The sequence below is a fragment of the Zingiber officinale genome, chromosome 1A (genome assembly GCF_018446385.1).
Source record: "Zingiber officinale cultivar Zhangliang chromosome 1A, Zo_v1.1, whole genome shotgun sequence".
Lineage (NCBI taxonomy): Eukaryota > Viridiplantae > Streptophyta > Magnoliopsida > Zingiberales > Zingiberaceae > Zingiber > Zingiber officinale.
The window spans coordinates 105967462-105984182 of record NC_055987.1 but is presented as its reverse complement, the minus strand read 5'-3'; positions in this window follow the sequence as shown (position 1 = coordinate 105984182).

Below are 16721 nucleotides of genomic sequence, written 5' to 3'. Positions count from 1 at the left end.
CCAAAAGTCTTCTTAATCCCCGAGCATTAGCGAATGCTAGTCCTTTGTGAATTCCATTAAGTTTACCTTCTATAAAAAAGTGTGGCCCAAATCCGTATATATTCCTTCCACGATGATCTCGTATCACTCCACCAATAAATCCATAATGGTTAAATTTCTCATAGACACAAGTGTAATCTTCTAGTTTTAATGTTCCCGATAACGGATCCGTTAGTTCTATGGCTCTTCTGTAGCTTGATTCGGTTGGTTTGTTGGGATGTATACTATAAGCCTAGGTTTTGTATGAAAATCTATTTTGAAATGAGAATCACTTTGATCAAATGTCTGCATTTTATATTTATATATATGTCGATGCAATTGTCCATTTAATTTATATTATAGATAACATGGTGTGTGGTGTCACATAGAAGATCATGTTATCAGTACTTTGTATTTGAGCTTGATTTTGTAATAAGTTGTCCTAATTATGGTTTTGAGCCTTCTGGCCATGTTTATCCATTTTTGGATTTTATTGTTGTGTAAGTTGTGTCGGCATGCATTCTATCGACTTTCTTTATTTTCCTGTGTGGTTTGAGTGTATACCTGACATGTAAGTTGTGTATTATTTTTTGAATTTTGTTGTATTTTGGTTCCAACCGTGTGGGCAACATATACAACTGTGTGGTTGTGATTGTTCATATCTGTGTGAGCAATTGTTATCATACTTGTACAGCCGTATGGCTATATATATAGGATTCATACGTTGTCATAAGGGGGGAGATATTATTTGTTTGTCAGGCAAGGACTCCTCTGGGGCATGACACTATCCCAATAGAAACTCTTTCCTGGTCTCTCGATCTGGAAGTAATAGATTGATATTAGTCAACCAACATTTACTAGACAAATAGCCCAATTTACTACTCCTCAAATAGAATCAAATAAAAAAAATCATTTTTTTTACCTAAGTTGAATGCTCAATTTTTAAATCCATCTAAACCACAACTTTATAATTTCAGAGGTTGCAGATTACAAAGCAACAATCAAGTAAAATTTTTTATGTTAGCATTTGTTTTGCATTTTTAATATTTTCATTGCACTAAACTCTTTTGTGTCATCTTGAAAAATATTCACAAAATAAAATGTTTTATGTTTTAGGTTAAGGACTATTTACCTCACATCTAACTCCTTAATTCAACTATGATCGATTATATTCCTATCTAAAGCTATTATTTGTTACAATATTTAATTTTTTAAAATAACATTTATTATTTATTTTAATAATAATTTTTTATGTTTTTAGTATTTAAAATTTTAAATAATTTAAAATAAAAAAAAAATCACCAAATGATAATGACTTTTTATGTGCTATGATAGCTCGGATCTTCCCAAAACTTTTTGTAAGTTATAACAAATGGATTTAATTCAAGGTGTCATTAATGCAAAATGGTAAAAATTTATAAATTACTATATTTAAATGAAAAATATTACAATTAAGATATAATAAATTTTATATAAATTTGTAAATTATTTTATAGTGTTAATTTATTATATATATATATATATATATATATATATATATATATATATATATATATATATATGTATATATACTTTTATTATTAAATCATTTAATGAAAAAGAAATTCAATATTGAGTTCACCACTCCATCACAACTTCTTTAAATGTTCATTTAGAACATCACTTTAATTTATTCAAAGGCATGACATATATATAAAGTTTATGGACCTAGCCACAAATGCACCTCCAGACCACATTCTACAAGAGCCTCCTAGTTCCACTGGCAGCCAGTGGCACCGTGATCAGTCGTGCTCTGCATGGTGTGCAACCATTACACTTGCCATTGCAGTTCGGCGGCATCGAACTTTGTTCAATCTGCCACAACTCTTCGGTTGTGATCACCTTGTTGTCTTGCACATTAGAGATTCCTTCGCTTGCAAGCTCCGCATCTATTCCTCTAGCTAAGAATATATAGATTAAACAAGCAATATAAATCTTAGGATCATATATATGTATTGTAAATTAAATTTTCATGCATCAAGAAAACCTTGTCGAGATTATACCACTAATGATGCAAAAGAAAACAAGGAAACAGAGAGCCAATGTTCCTTTTAGTTCTATTGTAAACTATTATACTTGTTATTGTGTGTAAAATTATGTGTCAATTTGTTCATATTTATAATGTCAATTCTAAACTTCCTTTATATTAAATTTAGAAATTATTATTGAAAAAGATAAATAATTTATTCTTACGGATCAGAAGTATTTAGAAAAATATTAAAAAAAAAAGAATACCATATCATCTTATTGAATGGCTATTGTTGCAACAAATTAATAGTTATTAAAAAAAAATAGATAATTACAAACATGGAAACAAATATCAAATAAAAAGTTGAATAAAGAAATTAAAATATTGAAAATTAGTATACCAGTAATAAATAAAAATAAATTAAAAAATATTTATGATTGACGCATCTATGTCTAAATATATAATTAGAGATTTAATTCTTATTATTTTGAAATTAATATTTTCTATTTTGAAATAAAAGGAATATTTTTAATTTCTACAAAGATTAAATATACATCTTCTAGAATATTGATTTCTATATTAAATGTTGATTAGAGTTAAAAGGAGTGCATAATTATTTACCTTTTAATTAATAAAAATTTTAATTTGACTTTTGTATATGAGAATTTTTCCATATGTGAAGTTATTCCTTTATTTGCTCCAATTCGACATTGCGACATTCTACATCGGGCTACTACTCCAACTCGACGACTCGACTCTCAGCTAACTCGGCCATATACAAAGCAATTCAGCCATCCCAAACAATTCATCCTTCTCTACTTAGTAGCTTGAGATTATCCGTTCAAGCCATCTCAACTTTAATTTTCCCTAATTCTCTGACAAAAATTATCAAACATAGCCCGATAGACAACTCAAAGGGAATCAAGTAAAAAATTTATTCACTTTGTATTTTTCCCAAAGTTTGATGCTCAATTTATAAATTCTTCCAAAACACAACTTTATAATTTGGGAGATCATGAATAGGAAGCAAGGGTCAAGTATAATTTTTATATTTTTTTATGAGGAAATTCTTAATTCTCATTAAAATAATGTCAGATATCAAGTTTTTCAACCAAATTGGTTAGTTCCCATTCTCCCAAACAAGTGGAGAAGGGGAAGAAGAAATAAAATATGTCATATGATGGGAAACAAACTTAGTAATGTGTTTAATATGTACGGGAGCAATAGTGTGTGTTTTATCCAGAAGCTTACAAATTTGCAAAATTTGAGCTTCCGTATAATGTAAATTCTCATCACCATCCATGATTTCCTGCACATATGTGAACTAGACAAAAAATGCCAAAAGTCTTCTTAATCCTCGAGCATTAGCGAATGCTAGTCCTTTGTGTATTCCATTGAGTTGAACTTCTATAAAAAAGTGTGGGGTGCTTGTGTGCACCTCCCAAATCCGTATATATTCCTTCCACGATGATCTCGTATCACTCCACCAATAAATCCATAATGGTTAAATTTCTCATAGACACGAGTGTAAACTTCTAGTTTTAATGTTCCCGATAACGGATCCGTGAGTTCTATGGCTCTTCTGTAGCTTGATTCGGATGGTTTGTTAGGATGTATACTATAAGCCTAGGTTTTGTATGAACATCCATTTTGAAATATTTTGAAATGAGAATCACTTTGATCAAATGTCTGTATTTTATATTTATATATATGTCGATGCAATTATCTATTTAATTTATATTGTGGATAAAATGGTGTGTGGTGTCACAAAGAAGATCACGTTGTTAGTACTTTGTATTTGAGCTTGATTTTGTAATAAGTTGTCCTAATTATGATTTTGACCCTAGAGGCCATTTTTATCCATTTTGGGATTTTATTGTTGCGTAAGTTGTGTCGGCATGCATTCTATCGACTTTGTTTATTTTCCTGTGTGGTTTGAGTGTATACCTGACATGTAAGTTGTGTATTATTTTTTGAATTTTGCTGTATTTTGGTTTCAACCGTGTCGGCAACATATACAACTGTGTGGTTGTGATTGTTTATATCTATGTGGGCTATTGTTATCATACTTGTACAGACGTATGGCTATATATATAGGATCCATACGTTGTCATAAGGGGGGAGAAGTTTTTTTTTTGTCAGGCAAGGACTCCTCTGGGGCGTGACACTATCCCAATATCAACTCTTTCCTAGTCTCTCGATCTGGAAATAATAGATTGCTATTAGTCAAGCAACATTTACTAGACGAATAGCCCGATTGACTACTCCTCAAATAGAATCAAATAAAAAAAATAATATTTTTTTTACCTAAGTTGAATGCTCAATTTTTAAATCCATCTAAACCACAACTTTATAATTTCTGAGGTTGCGGATTACGAAGCAACAATCAAGTAAAATTTTTTATGTTAGCATTTGTTTTGCATTTTTAATATTTTCATTGCACTAAACTCTTTTGTGTCACCTTGAAAAATATTCAAAAAAGATAATGTTTTATGTTTTAAGCTAAGGACTATTTACCTCACATCTAACTCCTTAATTCAACTATGATCGATTCTATTTCTATTTAAAGCTATTATTTGTTACAATATTTAATTTTTTAAAATAACATTTATTATTTATTTTAATAATAATTTTTTTTTTGTTTTTAGTATTTAAAATTTTTAATAATTTAGAATAAAAAAAAATCACAAAATGAGAATGACTTTTGATGTGCTATGATAGCTTGGATCTTCCCAAAACTTTTTGTAAGTTATAACTAAAGGATTTAATTAAAGGTGTGATTAATGTAAAATGGTAAAAATTTATAAATTACTATATTTAAATGAAAAATATTACAATTAAGATATAATAAATTTTATATAAATTTGTAAATTATTTTATAGTGTTAATTTATTCTATATATATATATATATATATAATTTTCTTATTAAATCATTTAATGAAAAAGAGATTCAATATTGAGTTCACCACTCCATCACAACTTTTTTAAATGTTCATTTAGAATATCACTTTAATTTATTCAAAGGCATGACATATATATAAAGTTTATGGACCTAGCCACAAATGCACCTCCAGACCACATTCTGCAAGAGCCTCCTAGTTCCACTGGCAGCCGGTGGCACCGTGATCAGTCGTGCTCTGCATGGTGTGAAACCATTACACTTGCTATTGCAGTTCGGCGGCGTCGAACCTTGTTCAATCTGCCACAACTCTTCGGTTGTGATCACCTTGTTGTCTTGCACATTAGAGATTCCTTCGCTTATAAGCTCCGCATCTATTCCTCTAGCTAAGAATATATAGATTAAACAAGCAATATAAATCTTAGGATCATATATATGTATTGTAAATCAAATTGTCATGCATCAAGAAAACCTTGTCGAGATTATACCACTAATGATGCAAAAGAAAACAAGGAAAGAGAGAGCCAACGTTCCTTTTAGTTCCATTGTAAACTATTATACTTGTTATTGTGTGTAAAATTAAGTGTCAATTTGCTCATATTTATAATGTCAATTCTAAACTTCCTTTATATTAAATTTTGAAATTATTATTGAAAAAGATAAATAATTTATTCTTACGGATCAGAAGTATTTGGAAAAATATTAAAAAAAGAAAACCTTATCATCTTATTGAATGACTATTATGGTAACACATTAATAGTTATTAAAAAAAAGATAATTACAAACATGGAAACAAATATCAAAGAAAAAGTTGAATAAAGAAATTAAAATATTCAAAATTATTATACCAGTAATAAATAAAAATAAATTAAAAAATATTTATGATTGATGCATCTATCTCTAAATATATAATTAGAAATATAATTCTTATTATTTTGAAATTAATATTTTCTATTTTGAAATATATGGAATATTTTTAATTCCTACAAAGTTTAAAATATACATTTTCTAGAATATTTATTTCTATATTAAATGTTGATTAGAGTTAAAAGGAGTCCATAATTATTTATCTTTTAATTAATAGAAATTTTAATTTGACTTTTGTATATGAGAATTTTTCCATATGTGAAGTTATTTCTTTATTTGCTCCAATTCGACATTGCGACATTCTACATCGGGCTACTACTCCAACTCGACGACTCGACTCTCAGCTAACCCAGCCGTATACAAGGCAATTCAGCCATCCCAAACAATTCATCCTTCTCTACTTAGTTGCTTGAGATTATGTCACTCCCCAGGTAGTCCCTGTCCGAAGAAATTTCGGCAGCATCTCCCCTGTACGGGTGACAATATGAATCAAGAATACATATATCTATACATCGGCCCACACGGCCGGAACAATTCAATACAAATAAGAAACACACCGCGCAGTTTATAACAATATTCCACACAGTTCAACATACAATCAATCCACGCAGTTTAATAAGGAAAGACGATATAGAATCTCGAAGATATATGTAAACATCCTACTCCACTACAACGAAGCAAAACAAAATCCACGAAGTAATGAAAATATATCCGCAGCGGAAAACCAAAAGTAGTAAATCCAAGTGTTCGATATAAAGTCCACAATGCAAAACCCCCATCACAAGTATATAAGATGCAAAAACAAAACAGATCCCGACAACAGGAAATCCTCGCGATAAAGGGGCTAGCGACTGGAATCTCTCCTGACGGCCTTAACTCGAAAAATAGTAACAACGGGGTGAGTTCAAAGAACTCAGCAGGTAATCCAATAGATATGTACAGCAACATATAACTACTAGCAATATCCTAAGGTACAGTCTCCTAAACCATAGGATCTATAGTACAGTTTCCTAACAGTACAATCTACGGTACATTCTTCTAACAGTATAACAAATATGCATAGCTGAAATAAACTGTAATATCCAGCAATAGGCATAAAGTACAGTCTATAGCCATAATAATAATAGAATGCATAACTGAAATAAACTGTAGTCACTTGCGAGGCTTGGGCAACTGACTGTGAACATACAGAGATAAAAGAAAACAGTGAGAGCAAATAAGCATGTATCCTGTATGCATGTCAATCATATGCAATCACCAAAATGCATCATCCAATATGCAACAATCACAATTAATGCAATCTGTGCATATGATGAAATATGACATGGTCACCCCTGTCAGCCAGTCAGCCATCTCACACACAATGGTGAGACCGACTGGGTAGGGCTGTGACACCGTGCACTCTGCCATCACTGCCCCTGAAAAGTCACCGAGTGGACGGGATGCTGTCGGAGTACACCTATCCTCCTACCTCAAACATAGTGAGGGAGTGCAATGCTCTCATCTCCCGGTACACAATGACAGGAAGGGATCCTTGCCTGCTACCACGCTGCAGTCACACTACCTATGAGCGGACCAGCGGAGCACTACAGAGCTAACTACCATACACACCCTAGTGCTGTGCCACTACCCAAAAGGGGACACGTTGTGTGCATGCCCATGTAGCCGGTCGACGAGCTCAATAATAATGGAGTCGTCAATCGCCCAACATGCAATCATGCGATATGGTGCATGTGGCTACAATATGACATACCTGAACAAAGCCTCCTCCATATATGTGCGTGCCAAAAAGGTAAGCACATATAACTATAACCATGATATAAGCAGCATAGATCCAACAACATATAACAAGTATCTACAGAAACTGATCCAGTGGAAAATAACACTAAATGTATCTATCCATCTCCATAACTGTAACGACCCAATTTTCTCTATTTCGAGTTCCAAATGTCCATAAAAATATTTGGAAATGTTTTTAAAATATTCTAGATATTTTTAGAGTATTTTTACGCAATTTTTGAAGGTCGTTTAGTATGTTTTCAAAAAGAAAGAAATTTTGACAAAAAACTGTTGAAGGCGAGGCTCGAACCCGTGACCTCGGGTCGAACCCGACCTAACCGGACGCAGCCGACCAGCTGAGCTACGCTGGTTTTGTTAACCATATAGGGAGTGAGATGTATATAAGTTGTGGTGAATAATTAAGCCCGGGTTTAAAAGAAAACTTAGGTTTTCTTTCCCTCAGCCGCTCGAACCTTTCTTCCCCTCTCCTTCGCGTGCGGCAACTATGCGGGCGAAAAATACACCAAGGCGACGGCGCTAGGCTTCACTCCGGCAGCCGGCGAAGCTCTCTCCTCCACGGATCCTTCTCCAAGCCGAACTTCTCTCGGCAAGGTCAGCGCGGGTACAAGAAGAAGCCGAAAATTTTCAAGCTTGGAACCCTAGAATCTCTTCCTCCTTCTCGGTTGTAAGTCCAAGAACGCTCGGTAAGTACTACTCACCTGTGGCAGGAGTAGCTCCGAGGTTAATTTCTTATTCCTCTTCTGGTTTCCGAGTTTAGGGTTTGTTTTCATTCCCTTTGTTTCAGTTTTTTTGCTGTGCCACGGTTCCGGGAGGAATCTGCTTATGCTGGCTTCGAATTTTGGTTGATGTTAGGGAACGTAGAACATATTCATAACGTTACTTGTTTTGTGCCAATCCGATGAAGCATGATTAGAGATTTCGGGTTGTATGGTGTTAGTTGCTGCCATGACTATTAATTCTGAATATTCTAGGGTGAATATGAAATCACTTCATTGTTGAGTAAGCTGGGTTGTAATCTTGCTGTGCCAACCAGTTAGGTGTTAGGAAAGATGGGCATAAACAATTCCTTAAGCTGGCCGTTCGGATTTGGGTTCGTGCCATGCAATGGGTGCAGAATTAGATGTGTCTTTTATCTTAGCAAATGCAGATTTTTATGAGAACAACAAACAGTTCCATGGGAGCTTAGAACAATGCATTCCTTTTAAGTGCAGTTTTTTTAGTTGTTTCATTGAATGCAAAATTCTACATTGTAGCTTAGTTTTTTTCCCTTGCTTAGAGATGCACATGAATAGTATAGAATCCGTATACTTCTCAAGTTTGAGTATGCTATACTGCTCGTGCAATCTTAATATCAACTATTCACTTATAAGTATACTGCTCGTGTATCTTCCCTTGCTATCAACTGTTCACTTATACAGATTTTGATAAGTATATGCACGGGCAGATTTCATAAATTGAGCAGTATTTTATTCCTTTAGAATTTGTTTCATGTCAAGTTTAGTTTTAGTTTAACATGAACAACCTTGTTTTTATGATTTGGAGTTAGCTTGTTGTGCTATTTTTTTGGCATTCTAGTATTTGGTTGCTTGGCATTTCAGTTGCTTAGTTCCTTAGCATTTCAATCCGTAATTCAGAATTTCATGGCTTGGTTTTTAAGCATGAAAGTTTCATAAGTAAGCTTGAGTAATTTCTTATCCAAGGACAGCCTTTAATTAAAGCATGTAGGGTTAGTTTATTGGTTTTCTTGAACATGAACAGCTATTAAGCTTATCTTGTAGTTTGATTTGCTTGCTCTATTTTATAGCATGATTAGTAAGTTTAAAGTTACTTTCTTTTGATCTATTTTATAGCATGTTTAGAAAGCTTAAAGTTACCCTCTTTTGCTCTATTCTATAGCATAATTAGTAAGTTCAGATGTGCTTTCTTTTCCCTTGTTTTACAGCATGTTTAGAAAGTTCAGATTTGCTTTTCTGTTGCTTTGTTTTATAACATGCTTAGAGAGAGTTTAGATTTGTTTCCCTTGTATTGTTTTTATAGCATGCTTAGTTAATTGTAATCCTACACTTGTTAGGTATATCTAAAGGATTCCAATAAACTCTAATTAAGGATTATGAGAAAACTGAGGTAAAAAAAAAAGAAAAAGACCAAGGTCTAGTTAAAAAGAGATAACAAGTAAACTAAAGTAAGAGGCTAGTACCTGACTTCCAAGGTTGTCGTTAAACAAATCCAGGTGACCAATTCCAAGGTCTTAGCCCTATTAAGACTAAGGTCTTTACCTCATAGGACTAGAGGTTCGCTACCTCAGTCACTATTAGAGAGCGCACAAAACAAAGATGGTACTAAGCCTGGGCCCAAAGAAGAAAAGAAAGAAAAGAAGAACAAGAAGAAGAAAGTGAAAGAGAAATTAAAAGATTAATTTCTAGTATAAGAAAAGTAAGAAGAACAAGAAGAAGAAAGTGAAAGAGAAATTAAAAGATTAATTTCTAGTATAAGAAAAGTAAGAAGAACAAGAAGAAGAAAGTGAAAGAGAAATTAAAAGATTAATTTCTAGTATAAGGATATAAGAAAATGAAACAAGTTTATGCTTAGAATCAATAAAAGTTTAGTTCTTTAATTCTAAGCTTACAGTAGTTGTTTCATTACTTTCCTGTCAGTTAGTGAGCATGTTTAGTATTCAGTTTTATTTCTGTATACCATGAGTACATGCTGCTTTGCTTTAGCATTTCAGTTTTAGTATTATTGCATTTCTTTTATGCACTTAGAGTTTTGTGAGATAGATTAGTACTTAATAAGCTTTTTCGCTTATAGTTTTGTTTTCTTTCCTCCTACTACAGATAAAGGAAAAGCTAAGGTATGAAAGGGAGGCGACAGGATGGTGGTGGTGATGAAGGTGTGTGATGTCTGGACTGTGGAGAGATCCAGAATTGGCTGGCAAAAATTGTCAAGACTCTGCTTTTAGTTTTCTTCTAATGTTATATTAAATTTGGGATTGTAGTTGAGTTTATTTCCGCATATGTAATTAGTCACTTCCATTATTTATGGTGTGATGAGTTGTGGTATTGTTTTCTTTATTTTAGATTTATTATACTGCGTGGTTGATTGATATGTGTTCTAGCCGCTTGTGGCTGAGTATATATTGCATGTATTGTTGAATATGGTCACCGGTACAGGGGAGATTATGCCGAATTTTTTCGGTAGGGTTTCCATGTGATTTTTAATCAAACCGGTTAAGTAGAGTTAGTAGTTAAGTAACGGTCATCCTTAGAGAGTAGTAGTAGTAGTAAGAAGGGTGGTCGTTACAATAACATACATAAACATAGCACAAAGTAAAAATCATCCAATTCTAAAGTACAGCAACTAACAGAAGAAGCATGTGATAGGTATCAACTGAGCTAAGACCAGGGAAGAAATAAATCCACCATCTACCACTAGTAATTATATATAAACTATACATATCATAAGACAGTATCAAAAGATAAGTTAAAGGGTACCCACATCAAATAGAAGGTACAATCCAGTCCTAATCCAATGTTGAGATGCTCGTCTCGAATCAGAGTCCTGTGTAAATAAATACATTTATATTTTATTTAGCTAAATTCAAATGAAATAGATAAATAAAATTCCTAAAACTAAATTAGGGCAAAACCCTAATCACGTCACTATTATCCTTCCTAAACTAATCTAACAATTAATTAGGGTTAGTTGCCTAATCCCTAATCATCCATTAGATTAGATACAATCAACATCTACTACAACCTCCAATCAAACCTATTCATAAACCCAATTCCATGCATTTACATCAAGTATCAACATCCCTTCACATACCTCAATTCACAGAACCTATTGACTGCTGGATCAAAGGATGCTGTTAGGAATCGCCTCACGATCTAAAGCCACGGGTGATGATGTTGAAAATCACCTTACGATCACAATTCCAGCAATAACAACACCTCAATCTGGATAGATGCTGCTGGAACCAAACTGAGCTACTAGATCAAGAACACCACAACAAGACCTCCCTACTGGAATTCTTCTCCACTTCAACCGAGACCTCAATCATAGTGAAGAAGAGAAAGTCCAAGTACTGATCAAGAGATTTACAGCAACAATTGAATCTGACATCAAGATCACAACAAAGAAAAGAGAGTAAGAATCAACAATGCATTACCTCGATCGGTTGCCTCCAGAAGGTGTCACCTAATCCAATCCATAATGCAAGGTATTGAATCTACTGACCCTCAACTAGCTAGTGTCTGCCAAGACCTAGCTCCGGCAGAGGAATCCAAGATCCAATCAAGCGATCCATAACCTGACCTAGGATCGCCGACGATCAAAGAGGGAAAGCAAGAATCGAGGATGAAACTCGAAGCTAGGGCACAAATCAAAGAACAGAAAAGCGAGAGGATCGATTGCTTACCCTCGGAGCCCTAAACGCCTCTTCTTGCCGGCAATCGATGGATCGACGATCCAGTGGTGTCAATCGGAGATGAAAAGGGTCGGCACACGCAGGAAGAAGGGCTTGGGAAGGGGTTGAGGAGAAGATACCAATGACCCGCCTCCTTGTTTGACCTCTGGTAGTCTCCGGCGATGAGCTCCTCTGGCGATGTCGTCGATCGCCACAGATGCACCCGCAAGAGGAAACGAGAAGGAGTGGAGTCGGGGGGAAGAGGAGAGTCGAGAGAAGAGAGGAAGAAGAAAGCTGGATTCGGCGATTTAGGTTTGGGAAGGAATAATAAAGGAAAAGAATTTATATTAAACACTTTTCCTCACTTAAATGGGTATCCCTAATAGGCTTTGTCCGTACCCACCGATCAATCCCCTCAAAACCCTCCGTACGAACCTCTAAAAATTTCGAAAAAATTATATAAGGCTATTTCTCAAATAACCCTATTTATTTAAATTTTTCGAGATCTCACAGATTATCAGTTCAAGTCGTCTCAACTTTAATTTTCCCTAATTCTTTGACAAAAATTATCAAACATAACCCGATAGACAACTCAAAGGGAATCAAGTAAAAAATTTATTCACTTTGTTTTTTTCCCAAAGTTTGATGCTCAATTTATAAATTCTTCCGAATCACAACTTTATAATTTGGGAGATCATGAATAGGAAGCAAGGGTCAAGTATAATTTTTATATTTTTTTATGAGGAAATTCTTAATTCTCATTAAAATAATGTCAGATATCAAGTTTTTCAACCAAACTGGTTAATTCCCATTCTCCCAAACAAGTGGAGAAGGGGAAGAAGAAATAAAATATGTCATATGATGGGAAACAAACTTAGTAGTGTTTTTAATATGTACGAGAGCAATAGTGTGTGTTTTATCCAAAAGATTACAAATTTGCAAAATTTGAGCTTTTGTATAATGTAAATTCTCATCACCATCCATGATTTCCTGCACATATGTGAACGAGACAAAAAACACCAAAAGTCTTCTTAATCCCCGAGCATTAGCGAATGCTAGTCCTTTGTGAATTCCATTGAGTTTACCATCTATAAAAAAGTGTGGGGTGCTTGTGTGCACCTCCCAAATCCGTATATATTCCTTCCACGATGATCTCGTATCACTCCACCAATAAATCCATAATGGTTAAATTTCTCATAGACACAAGTGTAAACTTCTAGTTTTAATGTTCCCGATAACGGATCCGTTAGTTCTATGGCTCTTATGTAGCTTGATTCGGTTGGTTTGTTGGGATGTATACTATAAGCCTAGGTTTTGTATGAACATCTATTTTGAAATGAGAATCACTTTGATCAAATGTCTGCATTTTATATTTATATATATGTAGATGCAATTGTCCATTTAATTTATATTGTAGATAACATGGTATGTGGTGTCACACAGAAGATCATGTTATCAGTACTTTGTATTTGAGCTTAATTTTGTAATAAGTTGTCCTAATTATGGTTTTGACCCTAGAGGCCATTTTTATCCATTTTTGGATTTTATTGTTGCGTAAGTTGTGTCGGCATGCATTCTATCGACTTTGTTTATTTTCCTGTGTGGTTTGTGTAAAATGCCGGAAAATAGAGAATAATAATAAGGGAATTTTCTGGAATTTTTTCGGGAATTTTTCGGAGCTCGTATGGACGAGTTAACGGGGATAAAAATGGGGTCCAGAAAAGGCTGTTTAGGCTACCCTATTTTAAAGAGGAAAAGTTTTATTTCTCCTTTCCTTTTATTCCTTTTCTTTTCCTCTTATTCCCGTGCCCTAACCCATGCGACGTCGTCTCCTCCTTTTCTTAACCGGCGCCACAAGCGACGGTTCTTCTTTTCCCTTCCTCTCTGATTGACGCCGGCCAAGTGTCTGCTTCCGCGTCTCTTCCTCTCTTCCGGCAAAGCAGCGCCGACTTTCCCTTTCCCTCGCGCCGCCCCGGTTGCTACGGCCAACACCGGTCGCCAGCCGCTGGTTTCCTCTTCGCTTCTTCACGCCACCACCTGAAGCATACCTCGGCGCTAACCGATCGTCGGCCACCGAGGGTTTGAGCTCTTCCCCCTGCCCTAGTTGGATTCGCCAATCTTCCCTTCTCTCCCGTGCAACCAACCCAAGCTTCTCTGCCCTAGATGCTGTCAGCATTGTCGCAGCTCTTGCATATGGTTCCAGTGCCTGCAATTGGGGGCTACTCTATCGCCGGCCATCCTCACCAGGCTACCGCCGTCCACTAGATCTCTCCGGTGTGCCCTGGATTGGGTCTATAGCAGCCGAATGCTCCACTGATCGATCCACTACTTCCTACTGCAGTCACCTCCCGATGCCTAGTGCCCTCTGCCCTAGTTCACCACCGCAGACACATTTGGATTCCATCTGAGGGAAATCAGTGGACTCAGTTAGGGCTTTTTGGCTGCTAGATTTGAGGGATAGCTGGATTATCTTTTTCTCTAGAAGTGGTTCAGTAGATGAGATATTCAGATTTAGGTAAGGTTTATAGTCATTTGAATTCTATTATTTCGTTAGGGATGTTTGTGGAGTTATTTGGCCGACCATTGTTGATCCTATTACAGTTTTTCTGGTAGCAGTTTCTCCTAGCTCCAGCCATTGTTTACCAATGGCAGGTTTTCTTCGGGTGTGAGCCAACAAAGGAACATCCAAATTTGGGAAGTTGGTTTGAGACGAGCATCTTGACATCGGATTGGACCGGATACAATCCTCTTATCGGAGGCGGGTACCTTGACTTATCTTTTTGATATGTCTTGTTGATATGTCTAGTAGGTTATAGCCTTTAGTAATAATTATGTTCGTCCTTGTTTCGGTACGTCACTACCGGATACTCGTCACATGCTTGTTTGCTCACCTGTTATGCGTTTTTATGCTAGTACCCATATGATTATATATATGCTAAGTGAGGTGGTGACATACCATGCTTGTTATGTTCAGGACCTAGGTTTTTGATATCCTATCTGACCTGTGTACTTTAGATCTTCATCTTTGACCATCGATATTACAGTACTCATTCTATATTTATGGATATGGCTATGCTGATCAGTTTATTGCTATGCTTAATGTCATGCATCATGATTGCATGCTGCGCGATTGTCGGCTCCACTATGGTTGAGCACATCGCCAGTTACATGTACTGCACACACCACCACTCATGGATTAGTGGTATATCAGGCAGGTGTGTGGCAGTTCTGCTGTTTGGCTCCGTTGGTCAGGTGACTCAGCGTGATAGCCGGCAGACAGTTCCGCTCTGTTTGGCTCCGCTAGCATTTAGTGTAGCAACGTAGTAGCCGGCAGACGGTGGACTCTGTTTGGCTCCGCTGGTCAGGTGACTCAGCGTGGTAGCCGTCAGAGATACCTCCCCGTCATGGTGTATCGGGAGATGAGAGCATTGAGCTCACCCATTTATGATTTGGGGTCAAAGGACAGGAGTACTCCGACAGCATCCCGTCCACTCAGTCACTCGTCAGGTGTAGTGATGGTAGAGTGCACGGTTGTCACAGCCCTACCCACTCGGTCTCACCATTGTGTGTGAGATGACTGACTGGCGTCAGGGGTGACCAGGACGCATCATTGGCATCATACGCATTTATGCTTTTACTGCTTGTGTTTGCTGCACTTATATGCTGCATTCGGATGGATGCATATGTTTGACATGCATACAGGATTTATGACACATCCGGTCTGATTATTCTGATAGGTGGCCCTGGTGAGTACAGTACCCTTCAGCCTTTTCTATTATACATTACCTACTTTTGTTCATGAGACTGTACTACATAGTTATTATTATTTGTTATAGTTTACTATACATGTCAACTAGGTATCCGCTGAGTTGTTGAACTCACCCCCGTGGACACTATTTTTTTCGGGTATCAGGTTGTTTATGGAGTCGCTTGGAGTATCCTGCTTGCCGGTCCCCACATCACATATAAAGACCTGTCTCTGCCTTTGTTTATTGTTATTTTTGGTATATGTATTTGTGTACTTAGCTTTGTATTCCGGTTTTGTGTTCGGAGTGTTGTTTTGGTTGTGTGGTGTAAGCCTAGCCGACTAGCAGTGTTTTATTTGTTTTTGCATGGGCTTGTATTTTATGTTTATCCGCTGTATTGGTTTTATTTCAGCCATGTAGGCTGATGATATATATTTAACTGCGTAGTTGTATGTATATTCCAGCCGCCTGTGGCTGATGTATATTATACCTGTAGAAATGCTTCAGATTGTCACCTGTACAGGGGAGGTGCTGCCGAAATTTCTTCAGACAGGGACTCCTCTGGGGCGTGACAATTTAAGTGGTATCGGAGCAGGTATACGATACTTGCTATGTGTTCTGGATTTTTGAGATTTATCTGATACCGATTTATTTGGTATCAGAGCACGGTTTATGAGTTTTATATCCCGTGTTTTGGATTTTTTTTATTTTAGTTTTCTCGATGTGATTTTTTAGGTTTTGGGACCCGGCAGCGGCAGGACATCTCCAAGCTATAAGAGGTATGCTGGTATATGTTATCCTATCTTTTTGGTTAGTATATGCCCTATTGACTATTATAGTTTATGACATGTATTAGTATTCTTTATTAGTACCTGTCTGGTTGTTGTAGCAAAGGATTATAGGCTCTGGTGATATTTTTTTTTTCCTATCATACCCCCAGTAGTTTTAGCTTATGTCACGATTAGTTGGTTAGAAGA